We start from the raw sequence: 18,522 nt of genomic DNA, 5'->3' as shown, positions 1-18,522 counted from the left end.
TTAAATTCCACCCCAATCATTAAGTCCTATCCCTCAGGGAAAATCAGTGTTAAGGGTTACTAGATGTCCTTCTGAACCTTTTTTTCTGTGCCTACAAACTCACTGATAGTTTCATTCTTTTAAAATAGGATCATAGAATACTGCTCACATGCAATCATTTCTCTTTTTACAAAGTTAGGACCATTTTGCATGCCTGGTGTTATATTTCCTTTCCTTTTTTTTTTTGAGACAGAGTCTTGCTCTGTCACCCAGGCTGGAGTGCAGTGGTGCGATCTCGGCTCACTGCAACCTCCATCTCCCGGGTTCAAGCAATTCTCCTGCCTCAGCCTCCCAAGTAGCTGGGACTACAGGTGCACACCACCACACCCGGCTAATTTTTTGTATTTTTAGTAGAGACAGGGTTTCACCTTGTTGGTCAGGCTGGTCTCGAACTCCTAACCTCAAGTGATCTGCCTGCCTTGGCCTCCCAAAGTGCTGGGATTACAGGTGGGAGCCACCGCTCCAGGCCTACATTTCCTTTTTGTTTTACATTTTTTATGCTATGTGAATTTACTTAAGTATCTGACATTATACAAACTGAATCCATACCATTGATGATATACTTATTTATAGATTGCAATTTTATAACAACTGGTAGAAAATATGGAGTAGTTTGCCCCAAAACACAAGAATATCTAATTTGTATATTTTAGAACATGACTGAAATGTTCCATTGATTAATTAAAATGAGTTGAAAACCTTAACATTTAATATTTAGTTACAGTATTTAAAAAGTAGTGGGAGATATCTTTTTCTTTTTCTTCTTCTTTTTTTTTTTTTTAACATGGAGTTTCGCTCTTGCTGCCCAGGCTGGAGTGCAATGGCACGATCTCAGCTCACCACAACCTCTGCCTCCTGGGTTCAAGTGATTCTCCTGCCTCAGCCTCCTGAGTAGCTGGGATTACAGGCATGCGCCACCACACCTGGTTAATTTTGTATTTTTAGTAGAGATGGGGTTTCTCCATGTTGGTCAGGCTGGTCTCGAACTCCCGACCTCAGGTGATCTGTCTGCCTCAGCCTCCCAAAGTGCTGGGATTACAGGAGTGAGCCACCAGGCCCGACTGGAGATAGCTTTTTCAATTTTGTGTCAGGTATATAAAACTAAAGGAAAAGGCATTTTTCTGAGATCTCTCAAGTGAAATAAAAATGGCCTCTCAGGTGCTCACTTTGGCAGCACATATACTAAAATTGGAACGATACAGAGAAGATTAGCATGGCCCCTGCGCAGGGATGACATGCAAATTTGTGAAGCGTTCCGTATTTTTTCCTGGCTGACACGGTGAAATCCCGTCTCCACTAAAAATACAAAAAAATTAGCCGGGCATGGTGGCAGGCGCCTGTAGTCCCAGCTACTGGGGAGGCTGAGGCAGGAGAATGGTGTGAACCCGGGAGGCGGAGCTTGCAGTGAGCCGAGATTGTGCCACTGCACTCCAGCCTGGGTGACAGAGCAAGACTCTGTCTCAAACAAACAAACAAATAAAGGCTTCTCAGGTGGACATTTTACTTTTATTTATTATTTATTTTGAGACGGAGTCTCATTCTATCACCCAGGCTGGAGTGCAGTGGTGCGATCTCGGCTCACTGCGACCTCCACCTCCCAGGTTCAAGGGATTCTCCTGCCTCAGCCTCCTGAGTAGCTGGGACTACAGGCATGTGCCACCATGCCCGGCTAATTTTTGTATTTTTAGTAGAGATGGGGTTTCACCAGGGTGGCCAGGATGGTGTTGATCTCCTGATCTCGTGATCCGCCTGCCTCGGCCTCCCAAAGTGCCAGGATTACAGGCGTGAGCCACCACACCCGGCCACATTTTGTTGCTAAAATATAAAATGTTAATTATTATTTTGGAAAAAGTTAAAATTTCCAGCCTTTGCCTTCTACCTACACAACCTTTTAATAAACTGTTTTTTGTATGTCAATATATAGATTTCTTAAATGCCTATGTCACATTCCACCCATATTTTACTCAGGTCATCACACTATTTCCATAGACACTTCTGTTTTGGGCTAGGTCCATGAGACACAATGCCTGCCTTCTGAAGCTCACAGGCTGATTGGGACCCCACAACCTGACCAGTTTCCACTTAGTGCAATACATGGCAGTAGTGGATCTTGTGCTGGATGCAATGGAAGCTTGCAGGGTGTGGGGTGGCTGGGGATGCAGTCAAGGAAGCCTTTGTGGAGACAAGACATTTTTGCAGTGGATCTTGAAGGACAAGCAAGAAGTCCCAGATGCAGAGGCCAGAGGACTGAGTGGAGAACTGCCAGCAGCAATGTGACTCATTATCAGCCAGCTCCCCTGGTTCTGTGGTTTGTTTCTGCTTTTCCTTTAGAGATGACAGATTCTGCGAACAAGAGCTCCAGCTGTTTATCAGGGGCCCTCCCAGGACCCAAGTGCCAGGGGCTCCCACTCCCTGCTGGAGAGGCTGTGGGCCCCTGATTAGGGAGACAGCTGAGGCAGGGGACCATGGGCACTGCAGGCGGGAGTACTGGCAGGGCACAGTGAGGGACAGAGGTGGAGACCTGCAGGATGCTGTGTGGGGGAGGGCCAGGGCAAGGGACAGAAACAGACCTTGTCCCTCTGTACTTCCAGGACATGCCCCTGCCCTCCTCTGCCGTGTGAGATGCTGCTCTATCAAGGCCCCTTCAGACGTCACTCCTCTGTGACTCCACTCATTTATCTAACGTTTCCCCAAGGCATCATTCAGAATTAATTTTTCTCCTTTGCCCACTTAGCAGGTCATTATGTTGTAGTTGAGAGTGTGAACTTTGGAATCAAGAATAATAATAGACTGGGTGTGGTGGCTCACGCCTGTAATCCCAGCACTTTGGAAGGCCATGGCGGTTGGATAACTTGAGGTCAGGAGTTCAAGACCAGCCTAGCCAACATGGTAAAACCCTGTCTCTACTAAAAATACAAAAATTAGCCGGGCATGATGGCGGGTGCCTGTAATCCCAGCTACTCGGCAGGCTGAGGTGGGAGATTGCTTGAACCGGGGAGCTGGAGGTTGCGGTGAGCCGAGATGGCGCCAGTGCACTCCAGCCTGGGCAATAACTCCGTCTCAAAAAAAAAAAAAAAAAAGTAATAGATAGTAATAGCAGCTAACATTTATCAAGCATTTACCATATGCTAGGCACCGTGTTGAGTGTTATGAGTCTACTTTCTCACTTAATACTTCCCAACTGTCAGTGAGGTAGGAATTATTATTATCCCTTGTTGTAGAGGAGGAAACTGAAGGACAGAGATATTAGTAAACTTGAATTATCACAGCAGAGATTCAAACCCCTGTCTGAATCTCAATTTCCTCATTTATAACACAAAGATGAAAATAATATCTTTTTATGTTGGCCAAAAGATACAAAAATTCAGCTAGATGGGAAGAATAAGTTCAAGAGACATATCGTACAACATGGTGACTATGGTTAGTAAAAAACACTGTGGCTGGGCGCAGTGGCTCACGCCTGTAATCCTGGCACTTTGGGAGGCTGAGGCAGGTGGATCACCTGAGGTCAGGAGTTCAAGACCAGCCAGGTCAACATGGTGAAACTTCTTCTCTACTAAAATACAAAAATTGGCTGGGGGTGGTGGCACACAGCTGTAATCCCAGCTACTCAGGAGGCTGAGGCAGAATCGCTTGAACCTGGGAAGCAGAGGCTGCAGTTCGCTGATATCACGCCACTGCACTCCAGCCTGGGCAACAGAGTGAGACTCCATCTCAAAAAAAAAAAAATTAAAAAATAAATAAAATAAAAACGTATTGTATACGTGAAAACTGCTAAGAGAGCAGTGTTTATGTTCTCACCACGCACACAAAAAAATGTGAGGCAATGCATATGTTAATTAGCTTGATTTAGCCATTCCACAATATATATATATTTCAAAATATCACATTGCACACAATAAATTTGTACAATTTTTATTTGTCAATTTAAAAAAACATAACTTTTTTTTTTATTTTTTGAGATGGAGTCTTGCTCTGTTGCCCAGGCCGGAGTGCAGTGGCGTGATCTCCGCTCACTGCAAGCTCCGCCTCCCGGGTTCATGCCATTCTCCTGCCTCAGCCTCCGGAATAGCTGGGACTACAGGTGCATGCCACCATGCCTGGCTAATTTTTTATATTTTTAGTAGAGACGAGATTTCACCGTGTTAGCCAGGATGACCTCCATCTCCTGACCTCGTGATCTGCCTGCCTCGGCTTCCCAAAGTGCTGGGATTACAGGCATGAGCCACTGGGCCCACCCAACTTTTTTTTTTTTTTTGAGAAGGAGTCTTCCTCTGTCGCCCAGGCTGGAGTGCAGTGGCGCGATTTAGGCTCACTGCAACCTCCAACTCCAGAGTTCAAGCGATTCTCCTGCCTCAGCCTCCCGAGTAGCTGGGACTACAGGACACGTGTGACCGTGCCTCACTAATTTTTGTATTTTTTAGTAGAGATGGGGTTTCACCATATTGGCCAGGCTGGTCTCTATGATCCTCCTACCTCGGCCTCCCAAAGTGCTGGGATTACAGGCATGAGCCACTGTGCCTGGCCATAACTTTTTTAAAAATAAAATATTTTTTTGCAAGGGTAGTTGCAGGACCTGAATGAGGTAATGTATGTCAAGCACTTGTCACATAGTCCTCATTCAGCTAATGTCGACTCCCCTGCCTCCTGTTACAGCCCCCACCACTCACTCAGAATCATCAATCCTCGGGTGGCGCTACTTCGAGTTTACATGCATGGCAGAGTGGTTAAGGGTGTCCATTCCGGAGCTGGACTGCCTGGGTTTAAAATCCTCGCCCAGATTCATGCTAGATGTATGACCTTGAGCAAGTTATTTTAACCTCTTTGAGCCTCAGTTTCTTCATCTAGAATATGAAGATAAAAATAGAAGGATTGTTGTAGGATTAAAATGAATATGTGTGTGTGCATGTACATGTATATTTGCTATTCATATTGATTAGAAACTTTTTGAGGGCAGGATCAATTTCAGGAAGGTGTCACCTGGGTTCTCACTGCCTTAGTGAAGATATGTATGGCTGAGTGATCCAGATGATGGTATAATAACAAGGATAACAAGTATATATGTTGGAAATACTTGCTTATTATAATAAGAGATTTTGAAAAATATAATGAATAAAATGAAAATGAACCACTACTCAGAAATAATCACTGTTAACATTTTGGTATATTTCCTTCTAGTCTGTCACCCAAGCTGGAGTGCAGTGGCTTGATCATAGCTCAATGAAGCCTCGAACTCCGGGGCTCAAGCCATCCCCCAACCTCAGCCTCCCAGTGCTGGGATTACAGGCATGAGCCACCATACCCAGCTCCTTCCCATCTTATTTCTATGTAGACAACTATTTTCCTGTAACTGGGATCATGTGCTGTGTTACAGTTTTGTATCCCCCACTGACCTGGTATGTATATAGGATGAGCATTTTCCAATGCCATTAATATATTCTTTGAAATAGAGTTGTTAATGGCATTTTGTTTTGTTTTACTGATTGAAAGACTATACACTAAGGGAGTTAATATATTGTTGCCATTCTGGAGATAGGGAGGCCTTTGTTTTGTTTTGTTTTGTTTTGTTTTGTTTTGTTTGAGACAGAGTCTCGCTGTTGCCCAGGCTGGAGTGCAGTGGCGCCATCTCGGCTCACTGCAGGCTCCGCCCCCCGGGGTTCACGCCATTCTCCTGCCTCAGCCCTCCCAGTAGCTGGGACTACAGGCGCCCGCCACCTCGCCCGGCTAATTTTTTTTTGTATTTTTAGTAGAGACGGGGTTTCACCGTGTTAGCCAGGATGGTCTCGATCTCCTGACCTTGTGATCCGCCCGCCTCGGCCTCCCGAAGTGCTGGGATTACAGGCGTGAGCCACTGCGCCCGGCCTTGTTTGTTTTTTGAGATGGAGTCTCCCTCTGTTGTCAGGCTGGAGTGCAGTGGCACGATCTCGGCTCACTGCAACCTCCGCCTCCCGGGTTCATGCCATTCTCCTGCCTCAGCCTCCCTGGTAGCTGGGACTACAGGCGCACACCACCACGCCCAGCTAATTTTTGTATTTTTCGTGGAAATGGAGTTTTACCATGTTACCCAGGATGATCTCAGTCTCTTGACCTCGTGATCCGCCTGCCTCGGCCTCCCAAAGTGCTGGGATTACAGGTGTGAGCCACCATGCGCGGCCCTGAGTCATTCTTGAATGAATGGCTTGGAGCTGGAAGGGACTGCTGAAATGTCGATTGAGAGAGCCAGAAATTAGATCTCAATAGGCTGAACTAATGATGAAAATTTAACAATCTAAAATTCAACAAGAACAAAGTTTGTTCTGAAGTTAACAAAAGGATTCTGCAAAGCAATCACCTCAAACCTTCTTGTTAGAAGACTGGGTGTGAATTACAAATAAATTATAGAAATACAGGATACATGAGATGTGGCTTAACAGTTATTTATTTGCTCAACATGTATTTATTGAATGTCTACTATGCACCAAGACTTGTTTGTTCTAGGTGTTGGGGATTCAGAACAAGCCAACAACCCTGCCCTCCTATAGCTTACATTCTAGCAATATCTAGAGACAGACAATAAGCAAACGAACATACAATGGGATGTCTCATAGTGAAAACTGCTGAGACCAACGGCAGTTAACCATGGTTCACAAGAGAAAACCGTGGTTTAAGTTGGCTCTAAACTCATGAATCAACTGTGTGATTCAATTTTGAAAAAAGCCCAACTCTACCTTAGGCTGTGTGAATGGAATGTCCAGCACTTGGGAGATCATGTTCCCTCTGCTATCTGATTATCAAGTTGGATCCTGGGGCACTGCATTTACACTCTAGAGAGACACTGATGAACTGGAACTTATTTAGGAAAGGATGACTAAGATCATTAGGGGTCCCGTATTGCCCCTAAACAGGCAATAGGACCAGGATCAGCGGGTAGAGGCCCCACTACCCAGAAAACAGGACCAGACCAGTGGGTAGAGAGGCTCCAGGAAGGAAGGTTTCAGCTCAGTAGGTCAAGGAATGTTCTAGTGGTCAGAACTGACCAGTAATAGAACAGGCTGTGAGAGGGGGTGACTTTCTCATCTCCAGAAGTATATAAGAAGAGCCTGGATTCATCTGTGTCAGGATAGCATATAATGAATCTGGTAGAAGCTTGGATCAATTTATATGTGCAGCTCCTTTTAGTTCCAGGTCATACTATGCATGAGAAGAAAAAAGGATTTTCTGCAAAGATCTTGTAATGTACATAATTCCACACTACCCACATTTTAATAGCCAACAACCACCAAGGGCATAAGCAGAATTCCAACATGTAGAAATCACAAGTTCTCAGAACTCCTTCACTCATCATTTTATTTTATTTATTTATTTATATGAGAGGAGTCTCACTCTGTCTCCCAGGCTGGAGTACAGTGGCACCATCTCTGCTCACTACAACCTCCACCTCCCAGGTTCAAGTGATTCTCCTGCCTCAGCCTCCCGAGAGCTGGGATTACAGGCACGTACCATCACGCCTGGCTAATTTTTTTGTTTTTGTTTTTTATTTTTATTTTATTGTTGAGATAGAGCTTCTTTCACCCAGGCTGGAGTGAAGTGGTGTGATCTTGGCTCACTGCAACCTCCACTCCCCGTCCCCGTCCCACCCCAGGTTCAAGTGATTCTCCTGCCTCAGCCTCCCAAGTAGCTGGGATTAGAGGCGCCTGCCACCACGCCCAGCTAATATTTGTATTTTTAGTAGAGATGGGGTTTTGCCATATTGGCCAGGCTGGTCTCCAATGTTATGCTTTACAGAAATGAAAACAAAGTCCCAGATCATGGATTATATTCAGTTGTCCTGTCTCCCCAAGTTTTGTTTAACCTGAAATGATTCCTTAGTTTTTGTCTTCCATGACATCAACATTTTTGAAGAGTGGGCAAGGAACTCTTAAGCAAAGTCAAAAAATGAGCTAATGCAGCTGGGCATAGTGGCTCAATGCCTGTAACCCTGTTTGACAGAGCCCATCATGCTCCGAATTTGACAGATGAGGAAATGCAGGCATGGAAAGGCTACCTTGCTCAGGACCTTACCTCGAGATGATCCTGTGACATTTTCCTGGTGTATTTCCTCCTCGCTCTGAGTCTTTGCAGGTTTCTGTAGAAGGGAGCTCAGCGCCGGTGAGCGCTGTCGTCGGTGGCCTCTTACTCTGAGATTTTCAGGGCTTGGGAGTACCCCTCTCCCTCCACTGCCTCAGTTTACACCCATCTGTTCATGGCTGTCTGCATTTGCAGGTGGAGGGCTCAGTACTCTGCATCTTCAATTCTGGGGTGGTGGAGGTAGGAGGATTTTGGTCCTTAATGTTCACTGCTTCCTTCTTTCCCACCAGAGCAATTTACTAACCCTTTGTATCTGACACCATGCCTGAGTTTCTCCAGTTAGGGCCCATTATGTCAAATGTATCATCTCCTGCAGACTGTGTCAAAAATACATAATCCTGGACCCCACTCCAGACCTCCTGAATCAAAATCTCTGGTGGAGTGACCAGGGCTTGCCTCTTTAATAAATTCCCAGTTAGTCAGGCTTGGTGGCTCGTGCCTATAATCTCAGCATTTGGGGAGGCTGGGGCAGGAGGATTGCTGGAGGCCAGGAGTTTGAGACCAGCCTGGGCAACAAAGTTAGATCCCGTCTCTAGAAATAAATTTTTAAAATTAGCCAGGCATGGTGGCCTAGGTACTTGCTGTGGTCCTAGCTACTTGGCAGGCTGAGGCAGGAGAATTGCTTGAGCCCAGGAGTTTGAGGCTGCAGTGAGCTGTGATTGCACCAACATACTCCAGCCTGGGTGACAGAGTGAGATTCTGTCTCAGTCAATCAATCAGTCAATGAAAAATCCATTCATTCATTCATTCATTCATTCATTCATTCATTCACTACCAGTTATTCTTACAGATTCGAGAATCACTTTTGAAAGCCTTCATTGGATCCTTGTGAAATGACCGATTGACTACTTGGATGAACTCCCGAAGTGTTTCTATGGAGGACAGACCAAGAGGAAACTTAATATTTCCTCTCAATTTTCCTGTGAAACTAAAACTGCGCTAAAAAACAGTCTATTTAGAAAAAAAGAAGAAGGTAGTTGCCTATAGAGGAACTAAAGAATGTTGTGGAATGTTGTAGGGCTTAACCACCCGGAACCTCCTCAGTGCTGATGGCAGTGATGTCACTTTCAGTAGGAGAAGGTGTCTGAGCAGGTCCCAACCTATCTGACTCCTGCTGACCTTGCCGAGGCTCTGAGAGCCTGGGGGTGACAGAAGACAGTTGCTCCACCCCGCAGAGGAGCACAGCTGTTTCCCCAGCCCCTCATTCAGCCACCTGAAATCATTCACAGTTTTCCTGTCAGTTAACCCGGCCCTGCTGCAGTGTGGGAAGGGGCCCCGCTAGATGGGGTGGGGCCATGTTTCATTTACTATCGGGCTTGGTGTCTTTCCTTGGGCCTCAGCTGAACAGGTGCAGGCCCAGGCAGCTGGGTGAAATGAGGACATTCTTCCTCTCCCTCCCTCCTCTCCTTCCAACTCCCTCCCCCAACCCAGCCACATGAAGCCACATCCCATTTCCTCCCCCTCATTCAAAAGCTTCACTCCCTACTCTGTCCTCCATGCTGCAGAGGGCAGTGCCCCAGGGCAGGGGACACAGTTATGGGAAAGTGGAAAGCAGTAGGTTTCCACTGCCCCCTCCCTTTCTGTTTTATTTGGGGGGCGTGTGAAGAGATGGAATTGTTGTCATGAGAAGAGAAGGAGGGCTCTCCCAGGTACTACCTAGGTCACTGACTTTGCCTGCAACCTCTAAGCTCACAGAAGAAACCACTTATGAAGTTGATAACCCATCCCCTTCAGGGCTGACTCCTGCTTGTCCTCTAGGAGAATGAACATGGGGGTGCCTGAGGGATGAAGAAATCACACCCAAATCCACATTCTAGAACAAAGGTTCTCCAAGCTTAGCCTGCATTCCTTGGAGGGCCTGTTAAACACTGATTGCTGAGAGATTCTGATTCAGTAGGACTGAGTGGGGCCCAATAATCTGCATTTCTAAGTTGTTGATGCTGCTTCTACTGGTATAGGGACCACACTTTGAGAATCACTATTCTAGGGCTCCCCTTAAGGTTTTTGTTTGTTTATTTTTTTTGAGACAGGGTCTCGCTCTATCACCTAGGCTGGAGTTGACAGTGGCACAATCTTGGCCCACTGCAACCTCCACCTCCTGGGTTCAAGCGATCTGCCCACCTTAGCCTCCCGAGTAGCTGGAACTATGGGCGTGCGCCACCACCCCCAGCTAATTTTTGTTTTTTGTGTTTTTGTTTTGTTTTGTTTTGTTTTTTTTGTTTTGAAACGGAGTTTCGGTCTTGTTGCCCAGACTGGAGTGGAATGGCGCAATCTTGGCTCACTGCAACCTCCGCCTCCCAGATTCAAGTGATTCTCTTGCCTCAGCCTCCTGAGTAGCTGGGATTACAGGCATCCGCCACCACACCTGGCTAATTTTTGTATTTTTAGTAGAGACAGGGTTTCACCATGTTGGCCAGGCTGGTCTTGAACTCCTGACCTCAGGTGACCCGCCTGCCTCGGCCTCCCAAAGCCCTGGGATTACAGGCGTGAGCCACTGCTTCTGGCCCAATTTTTGTATTTTTTGTAAAGACGGGGTTTCACCATGTTGCCCAGGCTGGTCTTGAACTCCTGGGCTCAGGCAATCCAACTGCCTCGGCCTCCCAAAGTGCTGGGGTTATAGGCATGAACCACCACACCCAGCCTCCCCTTAAGGTTTCTGATAAGTAGGCCTGACCTAGGCACAGTTGAGGGAAGAGCAGTCCACTCAAGGAAGTTGAGCCCCCAGTAGTGACCCTTATCACTCAGGCTCTAATCACAACCCTTCCCCCTTATACTTCTGTATACCTTAGCTACATTTGGATGGGACTCTGGCTTAAGAGAAGAAGGCGGAAAGAAGACCCTCTCTGTCTGCATGTTCCCTATCCCCACGGGCACCCCCCCTCCAAGCAATACCTCCTTCCATCTTGAACCTTTTGTTTCTAGAGCTCCTTTCCTGCCAATTATAGGGAAAGAGATGCCCCTGTGTTCCCTGAAGTTTACCTTTCAACTATATTCTGTGGAATGTTAGGCAGTGGTGACTTGGGAGGGATCCACCATGATGTAGCATGAAACTGCTCAACTATAGGTAGGAAATGTTCCTGCTTCTGTAAAAACAACCAACCATAAAACCATAAACGAATATATACATAAGTATTTACATGCACATAGACCCTTTCCAGACCAATCAACAGCAGTCAGCTCTGTTGGGAGATTTCAGCAGGATAGAATATTTCACTCTTTATTTTCTCTAATCCTACATTTTAACAAGCCCATCTTACTTTGTAATTAAAAACCAGCCTATCTTACTTTGTAATTAAAAATGAATGCACTGCAAGTAAAAGAAAATGGTGCAGCTCTGGAAAGCTGCACACTAAGCTGTTGACAGTGGGGACTAGGGGGTGAGGCTGAGGGTTCTGTCACTTTATACATACACACTCTGGACTGTTTGAATTTGTCTCAAGAGGTACTTTTTCTTTTTCTTTTTTTTGAGACAGAGTTTCGCTCTTGTTGCCCAGGCTGGAGTGCAGTGGCATGATCTCAGCTCACTGCAACCTCTGCCTCCTGGGTTTAAGTGATTCTCTTACCTCAGCCTCCCGAGTAGCTGGGATTAAAGGCGCCCGCCACACCCAGCTAATTTTTGTATTTTTAGTAGGGATGGGGTTTCGCCATGTTGGCCAGGCTGATCTCGAACCCCTGACCTGAGGTGATCTGCCCACCTCGACCTCCCAAAGTGCTGAGATTACACGTGTGAGCCACCGCGCCTAGCCAAGAGATACTACTATTTTTTATATTAAAAAATAAGGTAGAGCTATAGGCAATAAAGGAAACAGAACAGCCTCCTTTCTTCCTCTCCCCACTTCCCCCAGCCCCCGGCTCCCCCGCCAGCTGCTGTCCCCAGCCTTCACACCCCGCCAGCTGCTCTGCCGGCTCATTTCTTCCTGTCACCGTCAGGTTTCTTCACTGAGTGGCCTTCACCTGCTGTCTCCATTTCTTCAACAGCCACTCTTTTTATTTTAAAGCAACATTATGTGCTTTTGTTTGTGGATCGCCAGCATTCCAAAAAAGAAAGAAAATCCCATAGACTTTAAAGCAGCATCCGTGAGCTGCTCTCGATCTTGTCCAGCCCTTTCTGGCTCTCGCAGCACACGCATGTCCTTTCATAATTGTAATCTGCACAAATGCTATTTTGTGTCCTGAAATTTTTTACGTCACCTAATTTTATAAGCCCGCCTATGTATGGACACAGCATCATTTTTTCTATGAATGGTACTATGGTTGCTTAGCCAGGCCCTGATTGTTAGGCCCTTGGGTAGTTTCCAATTTTTTGCTATTTATTCATTCACCATTTAACCCCCTGCATTTGGGCTCCGCCTCCTGCCAGTCTTTAAAAATTGCCCGTTTAAAGGTCAGTGCTATCAGACTTCCCTCCAATTCTACCAGCCTCTGCTCAGTCCTTGACTAAGCCCTTGTCCTGACTTCAATTGGACTTGGCCTTACTAGCCACCCTCATGGCCATCCACCCGCCCATCTATCAAGCTCTTGGTGAAATTCCAGCCTCCCTTCATTTCCTTTTGTTCTTTTTCTTTCTTTAATCATTTTTAAAAACACAGACCTTTTTACATTTTTGTTGTAAAACAATGAAACAACCAATAAGTGTACAATATAGAAAGTAAAAACATGTTGTTTCAAATGTTAAAATTGACTTATGAAGCATATATACACAAAAGAATATAAGTGCATATATATGTATGTAGGTGTATATATACATGTGTGTATGTATATTATGAAGTAGTATAATAAAACTAAACATACCCTGCAACTTGAGCAATATGTCACCAGTTATATAGGAGCTTCCTGTGTTCCCTTTTCTGTGCCATCCCTCTAACAAATCTCATTGAGATACTATGAGTTGTGTTCATTTTATCATTCGCCTAATTAATTTTTCTTTTTTTTTTTTGAGACAGAGTCTCGCTCTGTCGCCCAGGCTGGAGTGCAGTGGAGCGATCTCGGCTCACTGCAAGCTCTGCCCCCCGGGTTCACACCATTCTCCTGCCTCAGCCTCCCGAGTAGCTGGGACTACAGGCGCCCGCCACCACGCCCAGCTAATTTTTTGTATTTTTAGTAGAGACGGGGTTTCACCGTGTTAGCCAGGATGGTCTCGATCTCCTGACCTCGTGACCTACCGGCCTCAGCCTCCCAAAGTGCTGGGATTACAGGCATGAGCCACCGCGCCTGGCCGCCTAATTAATTTTAATAATTTGTGGACTTGAAGAGATTCCATGTAGACAGTCATATCATCTATTAATAATGAAGTTGTTTTTTTTCAATTCTATAACTTTCATTTATTTTCCTTTGTTTTGTGTTTTGCTAGAGCCTCCAATTTAATGTCAGCTAGAAGCAAGGACAGCAGGCATCCTTGCCCTACTCCTGAACTTAAAGGATAATGCTTCTAATGGCTTCCCACTCATAATAATGATTGCTGTAGGTTTAGGGTAGATGCTCTTTAATAGATAAAGGAAGTTTCCTTTATTTCTAGTTTGTTGTTAAATCTTTTTTTTTTAAACCTCTAAATCTACCTTAATGTTGTTAAATCTTATCACATGCTTCTACATCTATTGAGATGAGATGATATGAGTTTTTGTTTTTCATCTATGAGTGTTATAAATTACATTAATAATAATAATTATTATTATTTTAAGACAGGGTCTTGGTCTGCACTCAGGCTGGAGTGCCACAGTGCAATCATAGCTCACTGTAGCCTTGAGCTCTGGTGCTCAAGGAATCCTACCCCCTCAGCCTCCCAAGTAGCTGGGACCACAGGCACACAACAACACACCCTGCTAATTAAAAAAATTTTTTTGTGTAGAAATGGGGTCTCAGGCTGGGCGCGGTTGCTCATACCTGTAATCCCAACACTTTGGGAGGCTGAGGCGGGTGGTCACCTGAGGTCAGGAGTTCGACCAGCCTGGCCAGAACGGTGAAACCCCGTCTCTACTAAAAATACAAAAAATTAGCCAGGCATGGTGGCGGGTGCCTGTAATCCTGGCTGCTTGGGAGGCTGAGGCATGAGAATCGCCTGAATCTGGGAGGTGGACGTTGCAGTGAGCTGAGATTGCGCCTTTGCACTCCAGCCTGGGCAACGAGCAAAACTCTATCATGTTGACGATAGATAACATGATAGATAACCCTCACCATGTTGCCGAGGGTTATCAAAATTCCTGGCTCAAGTGATTCTCCTACCTTGGCCTCCTCAAGTTCTGAGATTACAGGAATGAGCCAATGCAATTGGCCTACATTTATTCTTTTTTTTTTTTTTTTTTGAGACAGGGTCTCACTCTGTCTCCCAGGCTGGAGGGCAGTGGCACGATCTCAGCTCATAGCAACCTCCGCCTCCCAGGTTTAAGCGATTCTCATGCCTCGGCCTCCAAGTGGTTAGGACTACAGGCGTGCACCACCACGCCCAACTAATTTTTGTATTTTTAGTAGAGGCAGGGTTTCACCATGTTGCTCAGGCTGGTTTCGAACTCCAGATCTCAAATTATCCACCTGCCCTGGCTTCCCAAAATTCTGGGATCACAGGCCTGAGCCACCACACCTCGCCCCAGTAATTTTTTATGTTAAATTTTCTTTGCATTTCCGGGATAAATCCAATTAGGACATGATACATTATCTTGTTTATATACTGCTGGGTTTGGTTTGCTTATATTTTGAGCAAGGTGTCAGCATATATGCTCATTAGTGACATTAACCTTTAATTTTTCTTTCTCATACTATGTTTGGCTGGTTTGGAATTAAGATTTTACTAACCTCGCTGACTGAGTTGGAAGTATTTCTTTTTTAATACCTATGAAAGTCAACATAAAATTGGAATTGATGCTTTCTTTAATGTTTGATAGAATATTCCTGTAAAATATTCTGAGTCTGTTTTCTTTGTAAGAAGATTTTAAATTACTGATTTAATTTGTGTTTATGACTATAGATAAATAGACCATATGTCCTTGTTTGCTTGGGCTAGTGCCAGGTTATAGTTGTTATCCTGGCATATTTATAAATGGTACTCCCTTTCACTTTAAAAGATATACTGGTTTGGATAATAATAAATAGTTATTCTTTCTTTTTCTTTTTTTTCCTGAAATGGAGTCTCACTCTGTTGCCCAAGAAGGAGTGCAGTGGTGCAGTCTCAGGTCACTGCAACTTCTGCCTCCTGAGTTCAAGCAGTACTCTGCCTCAGCCTCCGAGTAGCTGGGATTACAGGTGCCCACCACCACACCTGGCTATTTTTTTGTATTTTTAGTAAAGACAGCATTTCACCATCTTGGCCAGGCTGGTCTTGAACTCCTGACCTCGTAATCCACCCACCTGGGCCTCCCAAAGTGCTGGGATTACAGGCATGAGCCACCAAGCCCAGCCATAAGTAGAGTTATTCTATATATATAGGACTATTGAGGTTTTTTCTTTCTTCTTGAGGTAGTTTTTGGTAAATTATGTTTTTCTATAATATCATCTAATTTGTCTGTATCAAATTTATTGGCACTAAGTTGCTTATAGTTTTCTCATCTTTTAACCCTCTGCCATAGATTTAAACATATCACTTTGGACCAGGAACTGTGGCTCACGCCTGTAATCCCAACTACTGGAGAGGCTGAGTGAGGGATGAGAATCGCTTGAACCTGGGAGGTGGAGGTTGCTGGGAGCCAAGATCACACCATTGCACTCCAGCCTGGGCTACATAGTGAGACTCTGTCTCAGGAAAAAAAAATATATATACATATATATACACACACACACACACACACACACACACACACACACACACACACATATATATATAACTTTTAAGATCTCTAATGTCATTGATCTGAATCTTCTTTTTATTGATCATATTACCTAAGTTTTGTTTGTTTTGTTAGTCTTTTTGATGTTAAACTTTTTTTTTTTTTTTGAGATAGGGTCTCACTCTGTCGCCCAGGCTGGAATGCAGTGGCATGATGGTTTACTGCAGCCTCAACCTCCCAGGCTCAAGTGATCCTCCCACCTCAGCCTCCTTAGTAACTGGGACTACAGTCACATGCCACCACCAAGCCCAGCTAATTTTTGTGTTTTTTGTAGAGATGGGGTTTCACCATGTTGCCCAGGCTGGTCTCAAATTCCTGATCTCAAGTGATCTGCCTGCCTCAGCTTCCCAAAGTGCTGAGATTACAGGCCTGAACCACAATGTTAAACTTTTAACTTTACTGACCTTTTCTACTGTTTATTTTCTGTCTCATTAGTCCTCTGCTTTTATTGTTTTCTTCTTCTTAAGACTTATTCTGCTGTTCTTTTTTTTTTTTTTGAGACAGAGTCACTCTGGTTTCCCAGGCTGGAGTGCAATGGCTGGATATCAGCTCACTGCAGCCTCCACCTCCGGGGTTCAAGTGATTCTCCTGCCTCAGCCTCCCGAGTAGCTAGGATTACAGGTATGCTCCACCACGCTCGGCTAATTTTGTATTTTTAGTAGAGATGAGGTTTCTCCGTGTTGGTCAGGCTTGTCTCAAACTCCTGACCTCAGGTAATCCACCTGTCTCAGCTTCCCAAAGTGCTGGGATTACAGGTGTGAGCCCCCACTCCTGGCCTCTGCTGTTCTTTTTTTTTTAACTTCGTAAGTTCTGTGCTTGGTTTATCAATTTTGAATATTTCTCTTTTTTTTTTTTTTTTTTTTTTGACACGTTGTTTCGCTCTTGTTGTCCAGGCTGGAGTGCAGTGGCGCGATCTTGGCTCACCTCAACCTCTGCCTCCCAGGTTCAAGCGATTCTCCTGCCTCAGCCTCCCAAGTAGCTGGGATTACAGGCATGTGCCACCACACCCAGCTAATTTTGTATTTTTAGTAGACACAGGGTTTCTCCATGTTGGTCAGGCCAGTCTCAAACTCCCAACCTCAGGTGATCTGCCTGGCTTGGCCTCCCAAAGTGCTGGGTTTACAGGCATGAGCCACCCCGCCCGGCCTCTCTTTTCTCTCTTTTTTGGTTTTTTTTTTTTTTTTTTTTTTTTTTTTGAGATGGAGTTTAGCTCTGTTGCCCAGGCTGGAGTGCAGTATCGTGACCTTGGCTCACTGCAAGCTCCGCCTCCCGGGTTCATGCCATTGTCCTGCCTCAGCCTCCCGAGTAGCTGGGACCACAGGCGCCCGCCACCACACCAGGCTAATTTTTTGTATTTTTTTAGTAGACATGGTATTTCACCACGTTAGCCAGGATGGTCTCAATCTCCTGATCTTGTGATCCACCCGCCTCGGCCTCCCAAAGTGCTGGGATTACAGGTGTGAGCCACCGCGCCCAGCCCTCTCTTTTCTAATACATGCACTTAAGGCTATATATTTCCCTGTAAGTGTTGTTTTAGCTGCATTGTATAAGTTTGCTTTCTTTATTGAATGTACATATCATAAAATAAATACATAGATCTTTTTTTTTTTTTTTTTTTGAGATGGAGTCTTGTTCTGTTGCCCAGGCTGGAGTGCAGTGGCACAATCTTGGCTCACTGTAGCCTCCCAGGTTCAAGCGATTCTCCTGCCTCAGCCTCCTGAGCAGCTTGAACTACAGGCATGCACCACCACACCCAGCTAATTTTTGTATTTTCAGTAGAGACAGGATTTTACTATGTTGGCCAGGCTGGTCTCGAACTTCTGACCTCAAGTGATCCGCCCACCTCGGCCTCCCGAAGTGCTGTGATTACAGGTGTGAGCCACCATGCCTGGCCAAAATACACAGATCTTAAGTCTACAGTTCTATGAATTTTTTTTTTTTTTAAAGAAAGTTTTGCTCTTCTCACCCAGACTGGAGTACAATGGCGCTTTCTCAGCTCACTGCAACCTCTGTCTCCCAGGTTCAAGCGATTCCCCTGCCTCAGCCTCCCAACTAGCTGGAATTACAAGCATGCACCACCACGACTGGTTAATTTTTGTATTTTTCATAAGGAAGGGGTTTCACCATGTTAGCCAGGCTGGTCTTGAACTCCTGACCTCAGGTGATCCACCCACCTCGGCCTCCCAAAGTTCTGGGATTATAGGCATGAGCTACCGTGCCCGGCCCTATGAATTTTGACGAATGTAAACATCCACATCCATGTTGCCATCATCTGAATCAAAATATGGGACAGTTCTATTATCCTAGAAAGTTTCAGGCACACTCCGCCCCCCGCCCCGCTTTTTTTGAGATGGAGTCTTGCTGTGCTGCTCAGGCTATCCTTGAACTCCTGAGCTCAAGTGATCCTTCTACCTCAGCCACCCAGTAGCTGCGATTACAGATGTGCACCACTGCTCCCCGCCCATGGGGCCCATTTTGGTTCAGTCTCCTTTTTATCACCAGAGTTTACCCCTGTTAAGACTGTACATGTATAGAACCTCATCTAAAAAGAATCATGCAGTAT

General features: G+C 45.3%; 1 protein-coding gene and 1 non-coding gene across 3 annotated transcripts in view; both read left to right on the top strand.

Moving 5' to 3' along the window:
• CCND3 (cyclin D3) overlaps positions 1 to 18,522 on the top strand; it is a 114,422-nt gene that overhangs the window by 28,948 nt on the left and 66,952 nt on the right. The gene's annotated exons all lie outside the window — the stretch shown is intronic.
• Positions 1,198 to 1,304, top strand: LOC115935059 (U6 spliceosomal RNA). Its single transcript, XR_004070775.1, has one exon. It is a non-coding gene; the product is annotated as a U6 spliceosomal RNA (small nuclear RNA).

Source organism: Gorilla gorilla, chromosome 5 (genome assembly GCF_029281585.2).
Source record: "Gorilla gorilla gorilla isolate KB3781 chromosome 5, NHGRI_mGorGor1-v2.1_pri, whole genome shotgun sequence".
NCBI lineage: Eukaryota > Metazoa > Chordata > Mammalia > Primates > Hominidae > Gorilla > Gorilla gorilla.
The sequence above is the reverse complement of the archived record's forward strand: the minus strand, read 5'-3'. Positions and strand labels throughout refer to the sequence as shown.